Source organism: Lissotriton helveticus, chromosome 2_1, assembly GCF_964261635.1.
Source record: "Lissotriton helveticus chromosome 2_1, aLisHel1.1, whole genome shotgun sequence".
NCBI lineage: Eukaryota > Metazoa > Chordata > Amphibia > Caudata > Salamandridae > Lissotriton > Lissotriton helveticus.
The window spans coordinates 2,068,528,306-2,068,540,824 of NC_136059.1; the positions used below are offsets into that span (position 1 = coordinate 2,068,528,306).

Consider the following 12,519-nt stretch of genomic DNA (forward strand, 5'->3'; position numbering starts at 1 on the left):
CCTCTCTAAATATCCTGAGGTAAATTACATGACAAAAACACATTTGAAGTGTTAGAATTTACAACCAATTAAAATGTTACTTTCAATTTCTAGTATTATTTCCTGAAATTTGATTGGTTATGTACATGAATATAAATGAAAAAAGAGGGAAACACAGCCATTTTGACTACAACTACCTGAGGTACATCTTGAAAGGATTTTCACATTTTTTCTTCTTCACCTCTCTCAAAAGTAAGTTGTTAATTTGTAAGGAGCACTTTAAATTAATTAGTAATAACGTTTTCTGATAGTCATTTATTGTCCCTCTGTTATAGTTATAGCTTGAGATACGCTTTTTTGTTATATTTATGGATTAAGTTAGGCTTCTCTACTATAATTATGATTTTAATTAGTCTTCATCACATGCACTTTTTAATAGTTCTACTTCCTGCCTGATACCATACACTGCCCAAACATAACTTCACTGTTAAAAACTCAGAAGTACCTGTCTGAACTTAAACCTAACAGTGCCCTATCTCTACTGATATATTTATTTGTTATACAATTTACAGCAACAAAATGGAAGGAGAACAAAAGAAATGTAATATTTCATTCGAAATTAATCTCGAGAACAACCCAGAGGAAGAGATTAATGATTTAGACTTTTTGGATCAGTCTCTTGATGAAGAGTATCTTAAATATGTGGAAGAAATGGAATCATGTAATCCAAATGAGGACATTCCTGATGAAATAATGTTGGAAGTATTATTAAATTTTGAAAAGTCAGAGCAATACATTTTTATTTAATATTTAAAAATTGTTCCAGACATTATTCTTTTTTATATGTAATTCATGAAATAGTACCAAAATGAATATAATATAATGTGAGACTTATAGTATACTGTACAACTTTTTTATGTTACATAGTAATTTTCCTCATAGTTACTTCCTTTCTCCCACTATATTATCTCCAATGTTTATTTGACATCTCTTTTTCATCTCCTGCCTCCATGTTGTTTATGCTTTCCTGACAGACTATAGTAAAGATTCCATATACCACAATAACTTCTGTAACAACATGCAAATTATCTACAGAGGACACAGTCTACATTGAATTTAAAACTCTGCATTGGTACCTACATGCTGGTACTTATATCACCCACACAACACAACTCTATGCAGAGCTACCCTACCTCTAAGCACTTAAAATTTTTATTTTACTGTTTCACTGGGTTTTCCCCATGTGTGGGGGGAGGGGGGAGGTGTGTGTGTGGGGTGTCTGTTAGGTGTGTGTCTGTGTGTGTGGGGGGGATGGTGTGTGGGGGTGTAGGTATGTGGGGTGTGTGGGTGGGGGTGTGAGTGTGTAAGGTGTATGTGTGGGTGTGTGGGGTGTTTGGGTGTAGGTGGAGGTGTGGGTGTGTGAGGGGTGTGTGGGGGGTGTGTGGGTGTGGGGGGTATGTGTGTGGGATGTGTGCATGTGTGTAGGATGTGTGGATGTGTCTGTAAGGTGTGTGTGTGTGGGGGGGAGGTGTGTCTATGAGGTGTGTGTGTGTGCGTGTGTGTGTGGGGGGTGAGGTGTGTGTGAGTGTGAGTGTGTGGGTGTGGGTGTGGGTGTGGATGTGTAAGGTGTCAGTGTGGGTGTGTGGGGTGTTTGGGTGTGGGTAGAGGTGTGGGTGTGTGAGGTATGTGTGGGGAGTGTGTGGGTGTGGTGGTGTAGGGTTATGTGTGTGGGGTGTGTGTGTGTGTGTGTGTGAGATGTGTGGGTGTGTGTGTGTGAGGAGTGTGTGTGTGGGTGTGTGTGTGGTGTGTGTGTGGGGTGTGTGCGTGTGGGTGTGTGTGGGATGTACCTAAATCAGCCACAGAACCCAAAAGCTCTTTTCAGAGCGACTCTACCTCTAATCACTCAAAATGATTATTTTACACTAATTTTTTTCACTATTTTTCCCCAAAGTACGCTCCCCGGTACGCTCCCCGGTGCGCATACCGGGCGCTCCCCCCGCGAAAATCGAAAAAAAATAAAAAATGTTTTTTGTCCCGCGGGAACTTTTTATGGCCCCCACATCAAACCTAGAGGGTCAGGGGGGGTCTACCCTGCCCCCTTCTGGTTATTTCCCCCTTTGTTTTTGCCACCTCTTGTGTCTCGATCCTACCGAGACACGAGATGGCGGCCGCTCCGGACTGTTTCGAATGTTTACAGACACCCGAAAGCCAATCAGCTTTCCGCGCGCGAACTCACGGTGCGCACCAGGAGCGCTCCCCGGTGCGCGTACCGGGGCGCGGCTATAGATATATATATTTTTTTAAACCTAAATTACTCAAAATCCACTGGAGCACATATCTTGAGACATAGCAAAGGCACATCGGGCTACCAGTACCTACAATTTTGCCAAGTTTGGTGAAAATCCATTCAGCCGTTCGAGCTAAAAGTGAGTCCAACCACCCTATGGAAATTAACATGGGGAAAACACGTTTTGGGACCCCCCTTTTATCTCGGCCCGATTGACGAATCCCCCCCAAACTTTCAGGGAAGGAGCGGAGAGCCGCAAGGCAAATTTGAGGAACATTTCAGGCAGATTCCTCAACCGGCGCCAAAGTTATTCCCAATAGAATGTTGCGATTTCCCTATGGAAAACAATCCTAACTATAACTACCTACTGGCGACCGCCAGTAGGTAATATATATTTTAACCCTGGGCGCAGTGCTCCGCTCCGTCCATGGAGTGTGCATAGCATTGCATTCTTTGCGATTCACAAAGTAGTCGAAGTAACCAACACTACGCACACTCCATGGCGGAGCGAAGTTGCCCGCCACCCACCCTCTTCTACATGGCCAATTTAATGTTAAACAGATTAAAAGTAATTAAAAAGGACTTACCTGACATGCGGCGTATAGGGGCTCCCTCTTCTTGCTGTCGCGCCGACTTGTTCCAGGCAAATGCGCATGCACGGGCGCCTGCGCATTTCTCGCAAGAAATGTGCATGTGCATGTGCAGGCGCCTGCGCATGCGCATTTCTCTGGAAGAAGTCGGCGCGACAGCAGGAAGGGGGAGCCCTGGGATGCCGCATGTCAGGTAAGTCCTTTTTAATTACTTTTAATCTGTTTAACATTAAATTAGGCATGTAGAAGAGGGCGGGAGGGAGGTGGGACTACGCAAAGTGTGTGGGTGGGCGTAGCTTCCTCCCCGCTTCGCATAGCCCCACTACACACACTACGCCCATCCCTAAATAAATATATATGTATATATATATATATGTATATATATATTCACTGAAAAAACCATAGGTTATAGACCATATATAGTTAGGAATTAGCATTTACAAAACCTTATTTTACTCACACAAAACCATTGAAATTCCATATATAGTTAGTTGCACTAACTATATATCCCGCACCCGCAATCCACTGCTGATGATGTCACATATTACATCATTCATGACATGGTCAGTGACATCACTGATGACATCACTGATGACATCTCAAATGACATCACTGATGACATCACTGATGACAAAATCCAGTGACTGTATGTTTCTGTAAAGTTAAAATATATCTTACATATTGAAGAATGAGTGGATGTATAAGTGTCTGGATGAAGGATTTAGTAGGTGCATGACTGACTGTATAAGTGAGTGATTAAATGTGTCTCACTGAGTGCATGGGTTAGTGACTAAACTGTTTTAAATTGTGCATCATTGTGTCTGTTGTTCTGTAATCTGATGCATGTGTTGATCATTAGCTATATGACTAACTATATGGGTTATTGATTGGTTGGCCAAGTATTTGTATGGGAGACTGAGTGTGTGTGTGGGTGTCTGGGAGGTGTATGACTCTGTGCATAGATGTGTGAGCAGTTGATTCACTAGATGTATGGGTTCAAAAGTGCATGTGGAAACAGCTGTATGGGTGGTTGACTGTGTGCATGAGTGTATTGGTGAGTGAATGGATATCTCAGTGCTACATGTCAAAGTAAGTACATATGTAAAACACAGTACATGTGAGAGTTGACATATATAAATAACTGTGCATAAGAGCCAGTGAATGTGTGAGTGGCTGTATGAATCATTGTGAACTTGTATCAGGGATTGTATAACAGAGTAAATATGTGTTAGTATATGTTTCAATAAGTAAGGTGTGTATAACTATATAGTTGAGGAAATGGCGGTGTGATTGATTCTTTGCAAGACTGACTAGGTGTGTGAGTAACTCCATGGATGAGTGACAGTCTGTGAGTGTCTGTTTACACTGAGTGTATCTAAGGTTATATTAGAGTCTGAAGAGGTTCATCGTATCATCACATGAATGATGTCATCAGTGATGTGATCAGTAATGTCAAATGAGATGTCATCAGTGATGTCATCAGTGATGTCATTTGAGATGTCATCAGTGATGTCATCAGTGATGTCACTGACCATGTCATGAATGATGTAATATGTGACATGATCAGCAGTGGATTGCGGGTGCGCGATATATAGTTAGTACAACTAACTATATATGGAATTTCAATGGTTTTGTGTGAGTAAAATAAGGTTTTGTAAATGCTAATTCCTAACTATATATGGTCTATAACCTATGGTTTTTTCAGTGAATTTCATAGTTTTTTTTAATAGCAAATCTTTATATTTTTAAAAAATAATAAATTTTAAAGCGATTTTTATATTGTTATTTTTTTTTTTATTCTTTTCAGTGCGCTCCTGGGGCGCGGACCGGTAAACGCACGGGTAAGCGCAATCTTGCGGCGCGCCTCAGGGCGCGTACTGATGAGCGTCCCGATAGCGCTATTGCCGCGAACGAAAACAACATCGTGACGTATTGCGTAGCCGCCACGCCTTGCGTCATAAGACACGTATCGCGTAGCCGCGAGATGCGTCTTATGACGCACCGCGTAAGCGCACCCGGAAGCGCATACGATCGCGCAACGTAAACGCCCTGATGCGCTTATGAAACACGCCCCGGGACGCGCCCCGGGGCGCGTAGCGTAAGCGCGTCAAACCATGTGACTTTAAAATAACACTTTTCATTGGTTCAGAACTTTTTTTTTCCAAATTGTGTGAAACCCACCCATTTCTCTCACTATTGCTTTGTACTTGGAGAGAGCAAGAGCTGTTCTGTGTACTGTCTTCATCTCCTACTTTCCTGATCTACAGCAATGGCTGCAAGAGAGTCATCCAGCAGTGATTCCGATGGATTTTTTGAGGAGGACCCTCCTCAGCAGAAGAAAAAAAAAATTTCATCTGGAAATTCTATGACATCCCTGAAGGACAAAAAAAAGTCAACGCTCCAAAAGTAACCTGCAAAATATGTGGTAGTACTTTATCCAGAGGCAATCCTCTGAAAAAATATAGTTTTGGAAATGCCAATTTAATCAGGCATGTCAAAAGAAGACACCCAAACAACTTTGCCAGGGAGAGTGTCAGAGAGCTGGCACGGAATTTACCCACAGATGGCGGCAGCACCTCCACTGGTGGAGCAACACCTTCGGGACCATCCCGTGGAAGAATGGTCCCTAACATACAGCCGGTGTTTGCAGGCATCAAATTTCTGTGCACGGAGTGTGACGAACTGCTCTGCTATGGGGAGCAGAGTGTTGAACTCATTGCCATAAAGAAACAGCAACACCGCTGCCCTGCCAGTCCCTAAATTTTCAAATTTTTTTGCTCCTGTTGAGCAGTTTTGGAATCCCTGTTTTTGTTTTTCCCTTGACAAAAATCCCCAAAAAAATATAAAATCGTTTTAAAAAGTCTAAAAAAATATAAAACAACAAAAACAAAAAAAAATATATAAAACAACAAAAACAAAAAAAAGTTCTTTTCAGAACTACCTCCAATTTATAAAAAAAAGCTATTTTTTTTTTTAAAAAGTCTGTCATTTTTTATCTCCATGGTACGCTCCCCCGTAAGCTCCCCGGTGCGCGTACCGGGCGCTCCCCCCGCGAAAATCGAATTTAATTTTTTTTTTTTTTTTACCCGCGGGACCCTTTTATGGCCCCCACATCAAAACTAGGGGGTCAGGGGGTGTACCCTGCCCCCTTTTGCTCATTTCCCCCCTTTGATTTTTGCCACCTCTTGTGTCTCAATCCTACCGAGACACAAGATGGCGGCCGCTGCGGACTGTTTCGAATGTTTACAGACACCCGAGAACCAATCAGCTTGCCGTGCGCAAGTCGCGTGGCGCGCCCGAAGCGCTCCCCGGTACGCGTACCGGGGCGCGGCTCTAGATATATATCTTTTTTTAAACCAAATTTACTCAAAATTCACAGGACCACATATCTTGAGACCTAGCAAAGGCACATCGGGCAAACAATATCTACAATTTTGCCAAGTTTCGTGGAAATCCATTCAGCCGTTCGAGCTAAAAGCGAGGCCAACCGCCCTATGGAAAATTGCATGGGAAAAACACGTTTTGGGACCCCCCTTTTTTCTCGGCCCCCCCTTTACGAACCCCCCCCAAATTTTCAGGGGCTGCTCAAAAACAAAATGTTCCATTTTCCTGAAAATTTCAGCCAATTCCGTCCACAAACGCCAAAGTTATTAGACGTAGAATTTTCAAAAATCCCATAGAGAAAAAATCCTAACTATATATACCTACTGGCGACCGCCAGTAGGTAATATATATATATATACATATATATATATATATATATATATATATATCTATATATATATATATATATATATATATATATACAAGCTCCGAGGTTACCACACTGCAGGAATCACACGAACCACAGGTAAGGTTCAACCTCCAAACCTTTAATCTTTGGTACAAAGCAGCCGGCTTGCAAAGATTAAAGGTTTGGAGGTTGAACCTTACCTGTGGTTTGAGTTCGAGTGATTCCTGCATTGTGGTAACCTCGGAGCTTGTATTTGTAAGCGGCAGCCCAGCAGCTGGGAATTCACCATCCTTGGAAGACAAGGGGCCACGAGAGACTTTGATCGTACGTCCCTCTTAGTGGAGCTAAAGGTGTGGATAAAAAGCAACCGGCGAGCGAGGGGCTGATGCAGAGACTTAACAGCAGGAAATAAATGCACCGATACACGGAGCTATAAGAGGACTCATACTCCCATAAGGCATCAAACATGGAACCCATCTGGGCGGCTCATATAAGGGCGTGACATAGAGCAGTACCTATTGATTCACACAGTGTCTCAATACTAAACTAGCAAACGACGACGACACGGTTTAGAATATCTCGGTAAATTTTTCCCTGTGACTCCGAACATACTGACTTCGAGTTCGCCGAGCCCCCTAGTATTGCACTAGCGGCATGCCTTTTGTTTACATTAGCTGGGTTCTCAGGAATACTTTTACATAGCTCGCAACTATAGCCCATACATCAATGATAAAATATGTGTACACTCCAATATAAAATCAGCGTTCGTTATTTATTTCGTTGATATTGATAGTCTCCAAATAGACACATGAGACGCTGTAGAACACAATGTCTATCATGAATCTTTTTAGATCTGATGATAGATTATAAATATGGTCCCTGGATATCAGGTATCTAATCTGAGGACAACAACTACTTTTTGCTGTTTCCCAGCTACACACAATTGGCTATGTGCCGGCCTGCCTCCCTATTTTTGTCCATATTGTGAGAATCGTCTACATTTCCACATGCAGATCGATATATATCCATTGCGTTTCATACCACCTTCAGACTCAGTATTTCTACCTTATATTGGCAGAGTCTTTCCTTCACCTCGGTTTAAGCCATCAGGTGAAAGTAGTCTTTTCTTTACCTTTACTGCCATCCACCAGGTGAGGCTAGTCCCGCCCATCAGTTAGAATATTTAAACAGGTTAGCTAGGGCCCTTCCGTTGATTTCGAATTCGGCAGACGGAACACAACTCCGGACTGATTGCATGAGCTCTATCCTGCCACGCACATCCCGCCCATCAGGTGAGAAACAACAACTTGCCTCCCTTAGACATTTTATTACAAACTAAACGTATGTCGGCAATGATAGAACTAGGAGTTTAGAGATAACGTTACCTGAATATAGTTTTCCTTGTGTACACGCTCTGCCAACGTTAACGGCGTTCATGTTATTTATATATTCTTCTCTCTAGAGGCAGAAGTTTACTTTGAAATAACACGATCCTCGTGCTACCTCTTATCAGAATTGATGTGCTCGTTATTACATTGAGGTAAACATAGTCTTTTCTCTATGACCTAAGGCCCCATTTAGAAGCTACTAGTGTTCTAGGTAAATATATAAACACTTCTAGTGTAATTTTGTCGTGTTTTTCAGCTATCTGCCCCATATTATTGGCACATTAACCACGAGTTTCACGCATCAAACACGGTAATTATCGCCTTGAAGACAGCAGACCTTAATTGTTTCAGGTAATTGGCCGCTCCTTTACGGTAACAATCTATCTTCATACTGCAAATTAGGCTGTGTGACACTTGTTGATATGCTGTTTGTCATCCCTCTAGGCAACAGAATCTTGGATATATTTTTATTACGCATTTATCATTTGCGGCAACGCTCTGCATGTTTCAAGGAAGATACATCTAGCCTGTGGAGGTAACAATCCTTCCCCTTTCAGTTTGAAAAATCCTGGTGATAGATAAAAGACTTATTAAACACGTTGTGTTTTTGTCTAGACCCCACGTGGGCCCTCCTCATATTGCGGCACTTAGCGCACCAACAGCGAGTCATTACTCACCGTCTTGACGCTGTCTTCTCAAATCAGTCTGCAATATTTGCACGTCCCTTCTTTTCCAGGTATTTCATTAGTCTTTTGATTCTTGCCTTTTATTGAACCTCATTAGAACAAGATGTCCTGTATAAATATGTCTGCTCTCATTTTTTAGATAAGTGTGTCAGTCAGGAACCATACGTATGATTTATCGCCTATCGCGTTTCTTGTGGCTGCATTACGTACCATTCACTGTGTGGAATAACTTTTTGGTAAGGTAGGTTAATCACAAATTTTTAGTAGACCACGCGTTCCACATGTTCTCGCTGTTTCGATACGAAGCAGTTTTAATGTTACTATGCTCTGTCTATCTATCTTTACAGATCAGCTGTGTAATTTTCCAACTACCAGTTTACCCAGTGCCCTTGACAACTACTGATACCTCTCGAAAGATCATAACTACCATCTGACAGGTATCCCTTATAGTCTATACATCTCTCTATAAAGCTATATAGGCCTAATAAATTATCCTATTTATCTAAACAGGAGTATTTGAGTCTATATTCCATGTAAACCCAACTCTATATCCGGTTTCCTCCGCATGCCCTCTGCATTTTTTTGGCAATGTGTGTTCATTTGACATGTCTATACACCTAATAGAATGATAATTGTGACATGATCGTCTTATTTGTCCAGGTACATCAACTGCCTGATCCTTGCACAAAGACAACAACTGTGTCCTTATTCCATCTTCCTTTGTAAGTGGTCATCATTACATCTACAAAGGATCTAAAAAGAAATGTAATACTGCTAAGAATAGGTGTCAGGATTACATTTTGTATTTGATTTTATTACGTTAGAGATGATCGGAAAAGAAATGTAACATTGTCACCATTATATGTTAAGATTAAAAAGAAATGTACCATTGTCACCAATAGGTGTTATAATTAAATTTTAGATTTGATTTTGATCATGTTTTTGAGTACCACACAATCATCGTTCATGGTATATGTCTATTAGATGACATGTAAGAAACAAAGTGACAGTTCTTGACCTTAATAGCACTAGGTAATATACTTACTAATATGTTTTGAACCTCTAGTTGAGGAATTAAATATTGGACTGCTGTTTGACTTGTAATTTTAGAATATGTAAGAATTGTATCTTATATATGTTTGTATATAATTTCAGGTGGCTCCTGAAGAAGGCGTTTTCGCCGAACCGCGCGTCGAGTTATTAACCGTCACCTCACTGTGGACACCTGTTTCCTTTTGGTGTCTTCTTTTATTCAACATGTTCTGTTAATATATGCTATGATTGTATGTAATTTTAGATTGATTTGTCATATAGTCTGATTATTTTCAGTCATCTATATGATTTTTACTATGTTTATTATTAAAAATATGCATGTTTTATACAGATAATTCCCTCCTTTTGTTGATTGTGCCTCTTGCATTTTTGGTCAAGTCACTTGTTTGCTTATTAATAAGACTGCCTAGGATTTTCTCTCACATACTGTGTTTTCCCTGCCCTAGGAGTCTGCCTAGTAACTACCCAGGGGGTCCTTGCTTTTCTTACATTAGTGACATAGAGCAATTACACATTATGGGGGAGTGTCCGCAAATGCGAATCTTCAACGCAAACCTCTGATGAAGAAACAATTCGAAATGCGTAAGGCAGAGCGTTGGAACTGCTTTATCTTTCTTGCAAGCCGGCTGCTTTGTACCAAAGATTAAAGGTTTGGAGGTTGAACCTTACCTGTGGTTCGAGTGATTCCTGCATTGTGGTAACCTGGGAGCTTGTATATATATATATATATATATATATATATTACCTACTGGCGGTCGCCAGTAGGTATATATAGTTAGGATTTTTTAGGATTTTTTCTATATGGGATTTTTGAAAATTCTATGTCTAATAACTTTGGCGTTTGTAGACGGAATTGGCTGAAATCTTCAGGAAAATGGAGCATTTTGTTTCTGAGCAGCCCCTGAAAATTTGGGGGAGTTTCGTCAAGGGGGGGGCTGAGAAAAAAGGGGGGTCCCAAAACGCGTTTTTCCCATGTTAATTTCCATAGGGCGGTTGGCCTCACTTTTAGCTCGAAATGCTGAATGGATTTGCACGAAACTTGGCAAAATTGTAGGTACTGGTAGCCCGATGTGCCTTTGCTAGGTCTCAATATATGTGCTCCAGTGGAAAAAAATATATATATCTGTAACAGCGCTCCGGGTAGCGCTCCGGTTCGCGTACTTGACGCGTAACGGAACTTCGCGAAGCGAAGCTGATTGGCTCTCCGGTGTCTGTCAACATTCTAAACAGTCTGGAGCAGCCGCCATCTTGTCTCTCGGTAGGATCGAGAGACAAGAGGAGGCCAAAGCAAAGGGGGAAATGACCATAAGGGGGCATAGTAGATCCTCCCTGACCCCCTAGGTTTGATGTGGAGGCTTTAAAAGGGCCCCGCGGGGAAAAAAAACAAACAAAAAAAGTTTTTTTTGCATGGGGAGCGCCCGGTACGCTTTTGTGCAATGGGCGGGGGTAATCTAAATGATGAGGGGGGGGGGCAGCGTTCAAAGCACATCAGCGTGCATAAACACGAAAATGTTTTTATCTACCACGTACTTGACTTATCTCTCTGAGATGCATTCCCTTGTGTTTCGGCAATGGTAGTCTGTTCATTACATAGATCGCCCGAGGGCGGTAGTACAGACCGCGCGTAGGAAAGGGTCAAAAGCCAGGGGTATAGGAGTATGTAACAAGCGAGCCATTTAATTGAAAAAACTAAACGTGACAAACGGTTGCAGGATCAGTGAAGGTTGATTTTATAATTGAAAGTATAACAGGATCAGTTACAATAAAATCGTCCATACGCACACCATGGGCGAGTATCATGGGTAACATTACTTCGAAGCTTTATTAATACAATAATCAATAATGAAAAATCGACATCAATAGGGTTGTCCGTATTCCCAGTCAGTACCCTTCCCCGCCCGCCATGTGCACAAAGACCGCATACATCCCCCATAACGTCAAGGCTAAGTAAATAGAACGTCATAAGGAGTTGCAATTCGCTCCCATACTGGCGCCATTTTGGTCGAGGCCAGGCAGGTCCAGAGTATAGTTCAATGTCTCCAATAAGTAGCAGCAGGACCAGAATCCCTTTCGGCAGTTCTGGCTTCGTCATTACGAGCACTAGAAAACAAGACATTCTGGGCAATACCACCCTTGACGCAGCCCTTTATTCTACAAGATGGTGTCTTTCAAAAGCCAGGGGTATAGGAGTATGTAACAAGCGAGCCATTTAATTGAAAAAACTAAACATGACAAACGGTTGCAGGATCAGTGAAGGTTGATTTTATAATTGAAAGTATAACAGGATCAGTTACAATAAAATCGTCCATACGCACACCATGGGCGAGTATCAAGGGTAACATTACTTCGAAGCTTTATTAATACAATAATCAATAATGAAAAATCGACATCAATAGGGTTGTCCATATTCCCAGTCAGTACCCTTCCCCGCCCGCCATGTGCACAAAGACCGCATACATCCCCCATAACGTCAAGGCTAAGTAACTAGAACGTCATAAGGAGTTGCAAGTCGCTCCCATACTGGCGCCATTTTGGTCGAGGCCAGGCAGGTCCAGAGTATAGTTCAATGTCTCCAATAAGTAGCGGCAGGACCAGAATCCCTTTCGGCAGTTCTGGCTTCGTCATTACGAGCACTAGAAAACAAGACATTCTGGGCAATACCACCCTTGACGCAGCCCTTTATGCTACAAGATGGTGTCTTCCATTCCGAAAATATTGTTGGCAGCATTTTGAAAGGAAAGATAAACGGCCGTTCTCCTAGTGAGTCTCACATTGTTACATTTATGAAGAATGTTGAAGAGTA

General features: G+C 41.8%; 1 long non-coding RNA gene across 1 annotated transcript; it reads left to right on the forward strand.

Annotated features, from left to right (window-relative positions):
- The first annotated feature begins 8,049 nt into the window (after positions 1-8,049).
- LOC144820008 (uncharacterized) lies at positions 8,050-9,215 on the forward strand. Its single transcript, XR_013607668.1, has 5 exons — positions 8,050-8,129; positions 8,234-8,328; positions 8,422-8,512; positions 8,803-8,904; positions 9,011-9,215. It is a non-coding gene; the product is annotated as an uncharacterized LOC144820008 (long non-coding RNA).
- The last annotated feature ends 3,304 nt before the right edge of the window (positions 9,216-12,519 follow it).